Source organism: Sapajus apella, unplaced genomic scaffold (genome assembly GCF_009761245.1).
Source record: "Sapajus apella isolate SASKATOON/1434 unplaced genomic scaffold, GSC_monkey_1.0 scaffold102, whole genome shotgun sequence".
Taxonomy (NCBI): domain Eukaryota; kingdom Metazoa; phylum Chordata; class Mammalia; order Primates; family Cebidae; genus Sapajus; species Sapajus apella.
This window is the reverse complement of record NW_022437042.1, coordinates 3,727,493-3,740,251: the sequence shown is the minus strand read 5'-3', so window position 1 is coordinate 3,740,251 and position 12,759 is coordinate 3,727,493.

The window sequence follows — 12,759 nt, the reverse complement described above, 5'->3', positions numbered from 1 at the left end:
AGTATGGCCATTTTCACGATATTGATTCTTCCTAACCATGAACATGGAATGTTTCTCCATCTGTTTGTGTCCTCTCTTATTTCGTTGAGCAGTGGCTTGTAGTTCTCCTTGAAGAGGTCCTTTACGTTCCTTGTTAGTTGTATTCCTAGGTATTTTATTCTCTTTGTGGCATTTGTGAATGGAAGTTTGTTCTTGATTTGACTCTCTTTAAGGCTGTTATTGGTGTATAGGAATGCATGTGATTTTTGCACATTGATTTTGTATCCTGAGACTTTGCTGAACTTGCTTATCAGTTTCAGGAGATTTGGGGCTGAGACGATGGTGTCTTCTAGATATACAATCATGTCGTCTGGAAATAGAGATAATTTGACTTCCTCCTTTCCTATTTGAATGCCCTTTATTTCTTTTTCTTGCCTGATTGCTCTGGCTAGAACTTCTAATACTATATTGAATAGCAGTGGTGAGAGAGAGCATCCTTGTCTGGTGCCACATTTCAAGGGGAATGCTTCCAGTTTTGCCCATTCAGTATGATATTGGCTGTCATAATTAGCTTTTATTATTTTGAGATACATTCCATCAATACCTAGCTTATTGAGGGTTTTTAGCATAAAGGGCTGTTGAATTTTGTCAAAGGCCTTCTCTGCATCATTTGAGATAATCATGTGGTTTTTGTCTTTGGTTCTGTTTATGTGGTGAATTACGTTTATAGACTTGCGTATGTTGAACCAGCCTTGCATCCCCGGGATGAAGCCTACTTGATCATGGTGGATAAGTTATTTGATGTGCTGTTGCAATCGGCTTGTCAGTATTTTATTGAAGATTTCTGCATCTATGTTCATCATGGATATTGGCCTGAAGTTTTCTTTTCTTGTTGAGTCTCTGCCGGGTTTTGGAATCAGGATGATGCTGGTCTCATAAAATGATTCAGGAAGAATTCCCTCTTTTTGTATTGTTTGGAATAGTTTCAGAAGGAATGGTACCAGCTCCTCTTTGTATGTCTGGTAGAATTCGGCTGTGAACCCGTCTGGACCTGGGCTTTTTTTGGGTGGTAAGCTCTTAATTGCTGCCTCAACTTCAGATCTTGTTATGGGTCTGTTCAGGGTTTCAGCTTCTTCCTGGTTTAGGCTTGGGAGGAGGCAAGTGTCCAGGAATTTATCCATTTCTTCCAGGTTTATTAGTTTATGTACATAGAGTTGTTTGTAATAATCTCTGATGATGATTTGAATTTCTGTGGAATCTGTGGTGATATCCCCTTTATTGTTTTTCATTGCATCAATTTCGTTAGTCTCTCTTTTCTTTTTTATTAATCTGGTTAGTGGTCTGTCTATTTTGTTGATCTTTTCGAAAAACCAGCTCCTGGATTTATTGATTTTTTGAAGGGTTTTTTAAGTCTCTATCTCCTTCAGTTCTGCTCTGACCTTAGCTATTTCTTGTCTTCTGCTAGACTTTGAGGTTTTTTGATCTTGCTCCTCTAGCTCTTTCAGTTTTGACGATAGTGTGTCAATTTTTGATCTCTCCTTGCTTCTCATGTGGGCACTTATTGCTATATATTTTCCTCTAGAGACTGCTTTAAATGTGTCCCAGGGATTCTGGTATGTTGTGTCTTCATTCTCGTTGGTTTCGAAGAACATCTTTATTTCTGTCTTCATTTCATTGTTTATCCAGTCAACATTCAAGAGCAAGTTGTTCAGTTTCCATGAAGCTGTGCAGTTCTCAGTTAGTTTTTGAATTCTGAGTTCTAACTTGATTACACTGTGGTCTGAGAGACTGTTTGTTATGATTTCCGTTCTTTTGCATTTGCTGAGGATTGATTTACTCCCAATTATGTGGTCAATTTTAGAGTAGGTGTGATGTGGTGCTGAGAAGAATGTATATTCTGTGGATTTGGGGTGGAGAGTTCTGTAAATGTCTATTAGATTTGCTTGGTCCAGGTCTGAGTTCAGGTCCTGGATATCCTTGTTAATTTTCTGTCTGGTTGATCTGTCTAATGTTGACAATGGGGTGTTAAAGTCTCCCACTATTATTGTGTGGGAGTCTAAGTCTCTTTGTAAGTCATTAAGAACTTGCCTTATGTATCTGGCTGCTCCTGTATTGGGTGTGTATATATTTAGGATTGTTAGCTCTTCTTGTTGCATTGATCCTTTTACCATTATGTAATGTCCTTCTTTGTCTCTTTTGATCTTTGTTGCTTTAAAGTCTAATTTATCAGAGATGAGAATTGCAACTCCTGCTTTTTTTTTGCTCTCCATTTGCTTGGTAAATCTTCCTCCATCCCTTTATTTTGAGCCTTTGTGTATCCTTGCATGTGAGATGGGTTTCCTGGATACAGCACACCGATGGGTTTTGTCTTTTTATCCAATTTGCCAGTCTGTGTCTTTTGATTGGGGCATTTAGTCCATTTACATTTAGGGTTAATATTGTTATGTGCGAATTTGATACTGCCATTTTGGTGCTAGCTGGGTGTTTTGCCCTCTAGTTAATGCAGATTCATCATTGTGTTGATTTTCTTTACCTTTTGGCATGTTTTTGGAGTGGCTGGTACTTGTTGTTCCTTTATATGTGTAGAGCCTCTTTCAGGAGCTCTTGTAGAGCTGGCCTGGTGGTGACGAAATCTCTGAGTACTTGCATGTTCCCAAAGGATTTTATTTTTCCTTCACTTATGAAGCTTAGTTTGGCTGGATAGGAGATTCTGGGTTGAAAGTTCTTTTCTTTAAGGATGTTGAATATTGTCCCCCACTCTCTTCTGGCTTGTAGGGTTTCTGCTGAGAGATCTGCTGTGAGTCTGATGGGCTTCCCTTTGTGGGTAACCCGACCTTTCTCTCTGGCTGCCCTTAGTATTTTCTCCTTCATTTCAACCCTGGTGAATCTGACGATTATGTGCCTTGGGGTTGCTCTTCTTGATGAATATCTTTGTGGTGTTCGCTGTATTTCCTGGACTTGAATGTTTGCCTGCCTTGCTAGGTTGGGGAAGTTTTCCTGGATAATATCCTGAAGAGTATTTTCCAGCTTGGATTCATTCTCTTCATCGCATTCAGGTATGCCTATCAAACATAGATTAGGTCTTTTCACATAGTCCCACATTTCTTGGAGATTTTGTTCATTCCTTTTTACGCTTTTTTCCCCAGTCTTGCCTTCCCATTTTATTTCATTGAGTTGATCTTCGACCTCTGATATCCTTTCTTCTGCTTGGTCAATTCGGCTGTTGATACTTGTGCATGCTTCGCGAAGTTCTCGTGTTGCGTTTTTCAGCTCCATCAATTTACTTATATTCCTTTCTATTTTGTCCATTCTCATTAGCATTTTGTCAAATCTTTTTTCAAGGTTCTTAGTTTCTTTGCATTTGGTTAGAACATGTTCTTTAAGTTCACAGAAGTTTCTTACTACCCACCTTCTGAAGTCTGATTCTGTCATTTCATCACACTCGTTCTCCACCCAACCTTGTTCCCTTGCTGGTGAGGAGTTGTGATCCCTTGTAGGAGGAGAGGTGTTCTGGTTTCGGGTGTTTTCATCCTTTTTGCGCTGGTTTCTTCCCATCTTTAAGGATTTATCCACCTGTTGACTTTGCAGTTGCTGGCTTTCAGATTGGGTCTCAAATCTTTCAGACTGACGTTCTGTTTTTTGATGATGAGGTTATTTCTGTTTCTTGGTTTTCCTTCTGACAGTCTGGCCCCTCTGCTCTAGGTCTGCTGAGGTTCACTCCAGGCCCTGCTTGCCTGGGGTTCACCTGTAGCAGCTGCTGAACGGTAAGGGTTGTTACCAGTTTTCTTCTTCTGCTGTCTTTGTCCCAGAAGGATACCTGCCTAGTGTCAATCTGGTCTCTCCTTTATGAGGTGGCTCTTTGGATATATAGGGGTCAGGGAGCTGCTTGAGGAGATGGCCTCTTCTTTATAGGAGCTCAAATAGTGAGCTGTGAGCTCTGTTGTTCATTCAGAGCTGCTGGGCAGGTACGTTTAGGTCTGCTGCAGCAGAACTCATAAACTGCTTTTTGTTCCCAGGTGCTCTGTCCCAGGGATTTAGGGCTTTATGAGTTTCAGTTATGCTGCTGCCTTCTCTTTTTTTTTTTTTTTCCTTCATGGCTGCCCTGCCCAGCAAGGAGGCAGCCTAGTTACTGTCTGCCTGTAGAGGCTTTGCTGAGCTGCTGTGGGCTCTGCCCAGCTGCCAAGTGAACTTCCCTGCAGTCCTGTTTATATGGGTGTAGTTAGAACTGCCTTGGCGATGGTGGCCCGCCTCTGTTGAGGCAGAGTCTTTCTGAAGTGGCAGGTTGCCTTGGTAATGGCGGGCTGCCTCAGCAATGGTGGGTTGCCTTGGCAATGGCGGGCTGCCTCAGCATTGGCTGACTACCTCTGTAGGGTGAGCTGCCTCGGTAATGGCGGACGCCCCTCCCCCACAGCACTGGACCGTCCCGGGTTCAGCTGCGCTTGCTGTGAAACTCTCAATCCAGAGTTTCTGGTTGCTGTTCTTTTGTGGGGGTGGGACCAGCCGAGCCTGATCGCCTGGCTCCCTGCCTCAGAGCCTTTTTTAAGTTGGTGTTCCAGTCGCCTGTTGAAGAGGCACCGGGGTCTGTTTGTTTTCCCCTGCGGCCACTCACTGCACTGGCTTAAACAGTGGCATTGAGGTTTGTGGCGCTTTTTTTTTTTTTGCCCTGGAATCTACTGTCCTGGTTCTCTGCTCAGTCCCCTTTTTAAACAGACGAACAGACAAATGGGTGACTTCCCGTGGCTCCAATCAGCAGCCAAAAGGGCACCCAGACTGGTGTATTTTGTACAGAGAACCACTGCTCCGGGGTGCCAACAAAGCAGCCACACAGGGCAAAGCAGTGGCGCCAGCCAGCACAGCCGCGCTGGCCGAAACAGCCGCGCTGGCGACCTGTGGAGCTCCTCCGCCTGGGAATTTCCTAGTCTGTGGGCAATAAAAATGCGGCGTCCACTCACCCTCTGCGCTTTCACTGGGAGCTGCAATCCTGAGCTGTTCCTAAACGGCCATCTTGGATCATCCCTCCTTCATTTTTTTTTTTTTAAACAGCAGAGAAAAAAATTTAATCCTAAAGTAACTGAAGGAGGAGGTGAGAGGTAATATGGTCTTTAAGGGTTTTGAAGTGAGAGGAAGTGTGAAAATCACTGATTGGTTGAAAAACGTGGGGTGAAGTCATGGGAGAGGAAGATGAAGAAGCTATATTCTCATGTTTATCCCATTCCTCTGTGGGGGTCTTCAAACTGGTTGTTGGAAATCAGGGTCTGAAAAACATCCTAAGTTATTCTTAAGAAAAAGCATCATGATTCTAATGGCAGAGATCCTGTCTATATGAACAAAGGGGATACAAATCAATACTTAAACAGTCTTAAGACCCTAATGTCAGACATCCTACCTATGGGAACATTGAGGATGCAAATGATCAGTACCTAGTGCTACACGACTTTTAGCAACAAGGAAGTGGGCCAAAATGCAGCCTGTTTAATGGTTAATTATAACTATATTTCTGTCCAGAACCCAGCATGCCATCCTTGTCAACCTAGTGGGGATGGCTTCAGTCTCCCCTTATCTTGCCCATCCCTCAGTCCTGAGGCGTGATCAATAAGAGGGGAATCAGACCACTCTGGCTGCTTCCTGCTGACAAGAGGCTCAGATAAGGGGGCATGATCAGGATTTGAGGAATGAAACCACTTTGCAGTAGCCTGTAAATATTCTTAAGTGCCATGTCTTGGGTTCCAATTCTGCATGACAGAATGTTAGTGCTTTTGTTACTAGTTCTTGTCTGTTGTGAATAGAAAGAAGAGCACTCAGCACCATAAGACAGAAAAATATAATAATAATAATAATAATAATAATGAAAGAAGAGCAAGACGAAAATAACTACAATAACAAGAGTTTGTAAAGGTGACTGAAACCAATTTTCCATTCCTATAGGAAGTCAGCTAAAGAGTTCATTAAAAGGGTCCCTGGCACACACCTCTTGTAAGCATTTAGATTGTTTGGAAATCTTTACTATTTGCAACAAATGGTATTAGCTATTGCACAGGAGGAAATTTAATGCAATTCAATTATCCAGAACTACCTGGGCTGGGGAGGAAGCATTTTTCTTAATGCATTCCCAAGCTACCTTCTTATTGTTAAGAACAGCAGCACAATGTACCAGAAAGAAGTATTAGGTCAAGTGTGGCCTAAAGTCTGTTTTGTTACCACGAGGCCCCCTGTCTTGGTCACTCATGATGTGTTGGTATTCAATGGTTAGGTTTCTGAAATCAGAGCTAGATAAAAAGAGTAAAGGATAAAATTAGAGAAATTCATAGGTAAGAGTGGAGCATGAAGAACAAAGCATATATTGGATCAGAACTTATAATGAGGAAGAATAGAGCAGAATGATGGCATTCTATCAGTGTCAGCATTGGAGGCACTTTCCATTACGTTCTACTGCTCCAGAGTAAAATTCTCAGAAACAAATTGTAAATTGGCAGCTTCCAGCTGAATCTGGTCCACAGGCCTGCTTTTTAGATGACCAGAGCACTTTTTGATAAACTATTAGAATTAGTTGACAACACTTAAATAATGGAAGGTTTCATTAAAATATTTTTATTTCTGGTCCATCTTGAAAAACTGGAAAATCTTTCAGCCCTGGCCCCACATTTCCACCCAGCAACATTGAGCTAGAGCTGACTGTTGGCCATCCCCTTTGGAGGAGGCATTTTTTTTTTCAGTTCACCACAGTCCCTACTTTGCTTGTTTCTCTCTTGTTACTGACTAGCCCTCCTAGCATTTGATTTTGCAATGCTTAAACATTTTTTGTGTTTTTAATTATGGAAAATGACAAACATATACATAAGCAGAGAGAATCCTGAGATGAACACACATGTGTAAAGCCGGTTGCCTCGCCAGGAGCTCGGACATGCCCATCCCTCCCCACGCCTGAAAATTACGTCACCACTCAGCATCTAGCTTCACCACGCCCACCTCTGCACTCAACACTAAACTCTGCACTCTGCACCTAGCCCGCCATTGGAAATTCCCTCTGCACTCAGCACCAGGATCTGCACTCGACACTAAACTCTGCACTCGGCACCTAGCCAGCCGTTGAAAAACCCCACCAAAATTTAAAAGAAGCCCTGCCAAGACCTGCCCAATAGCATATTGCCCCGTCCAGCCCACTCACCGGAAATCCCGCCTACCTACCTATAGCAGCTTGCCATGTCCACGTCCTGTTTCTCCATAGCCAATCAATCAGAGCACCTTTCCTCCCTATATAACCCCACGCCTGAGAAGAGTCAGGCGTGATTTCCCTGGCCTCTTTTCCCGGGACCACGGAACCTCACCCGGGAGCCGAATAAATTGGCGTCTAATTGTTCTCATGCAGGCCTCAGTTTCCTCATTTTAAGCTTGGCAATAAACCTGACAAGAATAAACCTTACAAGTGGCGCCAAAACCCAGGAGGAGTTGTAAGACCCCTCCTGGGGGAAACTGACTCCTTCATCTGAAGCCGGACCAGGGAACCACTCCACCACAAGGTAAGACTTCTGTTGCCCACAGCCTCTCCCGCTGCCTGCCTCGTGTACTCCCTGCTCGTAATTGTGGCTGCATCAGGGACGCCTTCTTGTTTCTCACCGTGGGCCCAGGGCTCAGGGCCTCGTCTGAAGGACCTGAGCGTAGAGGAGATGTCCCTACACTCTTGTCCTCTCCCCATGAGGTGTTTCTCAGGGTCAGGATTCTGAGGGAGAGGTCCCCACCTTCCTGAACCCTCTCATATTCTCCGGTGTTCAGAAGTGCAGTCCGGGACACCTTCTGAACATCTCCACAGTAGCAGCTGAAGTTTGGGTATTCAGAAGCCCCATTTGCAGACCCAGGCCCTGCCTAACAGCAAGACCAAATCCCCTGGCTTACGGCCCTAAAACGTTTATCTCAAATCAGCCTTTTGGCACATAACCTCTGGTTAATTAAGTAACTGTACTTTCGGTTTCTCTTCCCAATCTCGAGCAAGTGAGTGAGTGAGTGAGTGAGTGAGTGAGTTTATGTGCAGTCCCACGGCCTGACGGCTACGGGGCTTGTGTGGGCCTCAACCTGTGGTTCCACGGGGACGTCATAAGGCATAATGGTGATTCACCTCAGGAAACTGAAGGTGGCCAGGCCCAGGGATTATACGGATACACCTTAGCCAAGACACCCTGAAACATCCCTTTGGGGATGTGGCCGGGAAGGCATCAGACTGGTCTCCCTCTCGGGGGGCACACACCCTTTGTCTGTTAATCCTATATGTGGTTCTGTCTTTACTGTAAATTCGCTAGCTTCGTTAGGCTCCTACTAGCTGATATACAGTGGTCCAGGCCTGCTTCCCTCGAAGTAGCATATATTCTACAGTGGGTAACAGACCACTAGCTACGGCGGACCTTCACTGAATTCTTGCCTCTAGAAATAACTCTATTCTCCTTTTTCCTCCTACTCTTCTTTTACCGCTAAAGCCTCACTTCCTAGTTCTGTCTCTTTCTCACTTCCTCTAATTCTTCCATGTGGCAAATAGCTCTAGCCCTGTCTCTTTTTATTTTCTTTCTCATTATAATCATCGCAGCCTGTAGGTTCTCTCAGCCAACACCCCCCCCAGGAAAAGAGTTTTTCTGCCCGTGTTGGGTATAATACCTTTCCATATTCCTTTCTCACCCCTAACTACCCCACAAGAAGGTGAACCATGGGAAATCAGAAGTCCCGCCCAGACCCTAAATCGCCATTAGGGTGTCTAGTCCAAAATCTACCCAAACTGGGTCTTTTCATTAAAAAGAAGAGGCTGCTTTTCCTCTCGACTGTGGCTTGGCCACAGTATCCCCTAGACAACCAGTCTAAGTGGCTTCCAGAGGGCACACTCGACTTTAATGTCCTGACAGACTTAGACAACTTCTGCCAAAAGAACAGCAAATGGTCCGAGGTCCCCTACATGCAGGCTTTCTAGTACCTTCGCTCCCGCCCCGCCCTCTGCTCCTCCTGCACTACTGCCCAGGTTCTACTGGCCAAGGAAACTTTCTCATTGCCCTCTGCTCCTCCACCCTCCACTTCCTCCCTTTCTGACCCCGACCCGCCCAAAGAACTCTCCTTTCCCTTCGCCCGACCCACCGATCCCCCGCCTTCTGTGAAACTTCAACCCCCTCCTGCTCTTCCTCTTCCTGATCCCAACTTAGCCTCTCCTGTTAGTGCTCACACCCACTCGCGCTGTACTCTCAACAAGACTCCTCTCCTATGCCCTCTCCACGAAGTAGCCAGAGTGGACGGCGTTGTCCAAGTGCACATTCCCTTCTCCCTCTCCAATCTATCAGCCATTGAAAAGCACCTAGGGTCATTCTCCACCAATCCTACTGCTTATACCAAAGAATTTCATTACCTCACCCAGGCATACAACCTTACCTGGCATGACACCTACGTAATCCTGTCCTCCACCCTTATACCAGATGAGCGTGACCGCATTCTTACAGCAGCCCGAGCTCACGCTGATCAGGTACATCTCACAAACAATCAAATACCAGTAGGCGCAGCGGCGGTCCCCAAGACAGACCCTAATTGGGACTATCAAACCAGTCAAGATGACTGCCGCCACTGAAACAAAATGCTACAGTGCCTCCTGGCAGGCATGCAAAGCACAGCTCAGAAGATAGTTAATTATGACAAGTTAAGGGAAATAACTCAGGGTCCTGATGAAAACCCAGCTGCTTTCCTAGACCAATTAACTAATGCTATGATCCTCCATACCCGGCTAGATCCGGCCTCCTTGGCGGGGGCTACAGTCCTAGCCACCCACTTCATCTCCCAGTCAGCAGCTGATACAAGGAGGCAACTTAAAAAAGCTGAGGAGGGCCAGGCACAGTGGCTCAAGCCTGTAATCCCAGCACTTTGGGAGGCCAAGGCTGGTGGATCATGAGGTCAAGAGATCGAGACCATCCTGGTCAACATGGTGAAACCCCGTCTTTACTAAAAATACAAAACATTAGCTGGGCATGATGGCGCATGCCTGTAATCCCAGCTACTCTGGAGGTTGAGGCAGGAGAATTGCCTGAACCCAGGAGGCGGAGGTTGCTGTGAGCCGAGATCGCGCCATTGCACTCCAGCCTGGGTAACAAGAGCGAAACTCCATCTCAAAAAAAAAAAAAAGCTGAGGAGGGCCCCCAAACTCCCATACGGGACCTGGTGAACACGGCATTTAAAGTTTTCAACAGCCGAGAGGAAAAGGCTGAGGCCACCCGCCAGGCCCATTTACAGCAAAAGGTAGGCCTCCAAACCCGAGCTCTTGCAGCAGCCCTGAGGCCGGCAGTCCACCGAACATCCGGTGGAGGGGGTCCATCGAAACCCTCCCAAAATTCTTCAAAGGCCCCGCCTGGGCCCTGTTTTAAATGTGGCCAGGAAGGACACTGGGCATGGCAGTGCCCCTGTCCTCGTCCACCTCCCAGACCCTGCCCAAGCTGCAAACAGACTGGACACTGGAAGATTGACTGCCCGTCCTGGACTACAGGCTCACCCCCCACACCTCTATGTGAAGGGCAAGCCGGTCCTCAGGAAGCAGTTCCTCCGCTTGAACTTCTCAGCCTTCTGGACGACTGATGCAGCCCAGACTCGAGGACCCCCATCACCCTCGCCGAGCCCAGGGTAATGCTGCAGGTAGCGGGAAAGTCCATTTCCTTCTTAGTAAATACAGGGACTACCTATTCTGTACTGCCTTCCTTCTCAGGACCTAGCATACCTTCCCAGGTTTCAGTCATGGGAATTAATGGAAAGCCTCCTCTCCTAACCAAACTCATCCCTTAGCCTGTGTCCTTGAGGGACATCCCTTCTCCCACTCCTTTCTAATCATACCCTGATGCCCAGTCCCCCTTTTAGGATGAGATATTCTCCAGACTGTAGGGGCCACCCTCCAATTCACTGGCCACCCACATTCAAGCCCATCCTCTGCCCACCTTCTACTGCTACTTCTAACCAGTATCACGCCCTGTCTTGACCTCTCGCCTCAACCCCCATCCCTCCTAATGAAGCTAATCCCTCGGTATGGGATACCTCCAAGCCTGTGGTGGCCAGACATCACACACCAGTTGAAATACTTCTCAAAAACTCTACCCACTTCCCTCATGTCCTCAGTTTTCCATCTCAAAAACCCACCGCCAGGGCCTAAAGCCTATCATCACCCAGCTTCTGGCCCGGGGACTCCTTATCCCCACCAGTTTCCCTTGTAATACTCCTATCTTACCGGTCCAAAAGCTGACCGACGACTACCGCCTAGTTCAGGACCTGTGCCTCATCAACGAGGTGGTGGTACCCCTCCACCCAGTGGTCCCCAATCCATACACCCTATTATCCAACATTCCCTCCACTACCTCTCATTTTACAATTCTTGACCTCAAGGATGCCTTCTTTACTATTCCTCTTCACCCAGAGTCTTACTTCCTTTTTGCCTTCACCTGGACCGATCCTGACGCCAACCTGTCACAGCAGCTCACCTGGACAGTCTTGCCCCAGGGATTTAGAGACAGCCCCCATATTTTCAGACAAGCCTTTGCAGCTGACCTCAGCTCCTGCTCCCTCCAACCAAGTCTCCTTCTCCAGTATGTGGATGACCTATTACTTTGTATCCCCTCCCTGTCTCTGTCTCAACAGCACGCTGCCACTCTCCTTAACTTTCTTGGATCCCGGGGATACTGGGTATCCCCCGCTAAAGCACAGTTGTCAGTCACCTCAGTATTCTACTTAGGAATTCATCTCACCCCCAAAACTAAAAGCCTAACAACTGACCGCCGGCAGGCACTTATTTTGCTGCAGCCTCCGGAGACTGGAGACCAGATTCTCTCCTTCTTAGGATTTGTAGGATTCTTCCGTCATTGGGTACCTAACTTTGCCGCTCTAGCTAAACCTCTGTATGTGGTGGCTAAGGACAAACCCATGGGACCCCTCTCTCATCCTGCAGTTGTAAAACAAGCTTTCAAAACCCTATAAACTGCTCTTTCCACAGCACCTCCACTTCAACTACCCAACCTTAACCATCCCTTCCACTTGTTTACTGACGAGAAACAAGGTATTGCAGTTGGAGTCCTAACCCAACCCCTAGGCCCGATGTACTGTCCTGTAGCATACTTATCAAAACAACTTGATCCCATAGTCAGGGGATGGCAGCCTTGCCTGCAGGCTGTGGGAGTGGCAACAGAACTTACCAAGGAACCCCTCAAACTTAGTTTAGGCCAGCCTATCTAGGTGTTCTCTCCTCATTGACTGACCAAACTTCTCTCTCACAAATCTCTCACTCACCTAGGACGCTCTAGCCTACAGGAATTTCATCTACTCTTTATTAAAAATCCTACAGTCAGCCTTCATCTCACTTCTCCACTCAACCTGGCTACCCTGCTTCCCCTTCCATCTCATTCCCCCTCCCTAGCCCATTCCTGTCCTGAAGTAATAGAGGCACTTACTAAACCTCAAGAGGGCTTGTCCAACCTCCCCCTACCTAATCCAGACCTTACCTTTTATGTAGATGGGAGTTCAATAGTGACAGCTGAGGGGTGGTGAAAAGCAGCCTATGCAGTAGTTACAGATTCAGCCACCCTCGAGGCACGCCGCCTCCCCGATAGAACCACATCGCAAAAGGCGGAGCTCATTGCCTTAACCCGAGCTCTCACGTTAGCACAGGGAAACCGAGCAAATATCTATACTGACTCAAAGTATGCTTTTCTTGTTACCCACTGCCACTCTGCCCTCTGGAAAGAGCGAGGATTTCTTACTACAAAAGGGTCCCCCATAATTAATGCTGCCCAA